Consider the following 772-nt stretch of genomic DNA (forward strand, 5'->3'; position numbering starts at 1 on the left):
GGGGCTCTTGTGCGGCTGCCTCCAAACCTGAAGACGACGTGAGGCGCCATCTGAACACTTCTCCCCTAAAAGTAAGACAATGGTCTGTGGACTGAGGTCAGCGCTGGCCCTCAGGGGGCCCTCAGAGCAATGCGCCCAACAGCAAGGTCTTCGCGCGGCTGTGAGCCCCGTAGATTCATAAGCCAGCGGCCCAGCCAGGACAGTGGGAGAGAAGGAGAGTCCAGGGCACGCCGCAGGGCTGTGAGTCACTGCCACTGTCACTGGTGACACAGTGCCTGCGCCATGGGGTGGGGAGGGGGCCTCAGACCCAGAGGCCAGCCTGCTCCTGACGCCCCCAGGGCCCGGCAGGCGGGCCCCGTGTGGAAGGTGACCTGCCCATGGCCCTGGGATGAGCCCCTTCCCAGCAGAGGCCCAGCCCTCAGAGCGTCCTCGGCTGAATTCCGTACCAGAAGTGGGGATTATTTGGAAAGCTGCAATCATCAATCAGCCGTCACGAGTTGCTGCAATTCATTCCGAAGTTGATTACAGTTTGTCTTACGTCCTATGACCCAGAAAACTTCTGCCAGAAGCCATCCAGTCCAGCTGAGGCCGGCCCTCTGCGGAGTCTGCGTGGCCCCTGCGGAGACCCCCCTCCCCCGGGGGCATGGGCCGGCCCCCTGCACGGGCGGGACACCTGCAGGCATGCTCACCACCACCGTCCACGAGGCCTCCGGCTCTGCTGGGAACCAGCAGCAGCACGCCGGGAGCAGCTGGTGCCACGGCCGGGCACCCC

The sequence above is a fragment of the Crocuta crocuta genome, unplaced genomic scaffold, assembly GCF_008692635.1.
Source record: "Crocuta crocuta isolate KB4526 unplaced genomic scaffold, BGI_CrCroc_1.0 scaffold466, whole genome shotgun sequence".
Lineage (NCBI taxonomy): Eukaryota > Metazoa > Chordata > Mammalia > Carnivora > Hyaenidae > Crocuta > Crocuta crocuta.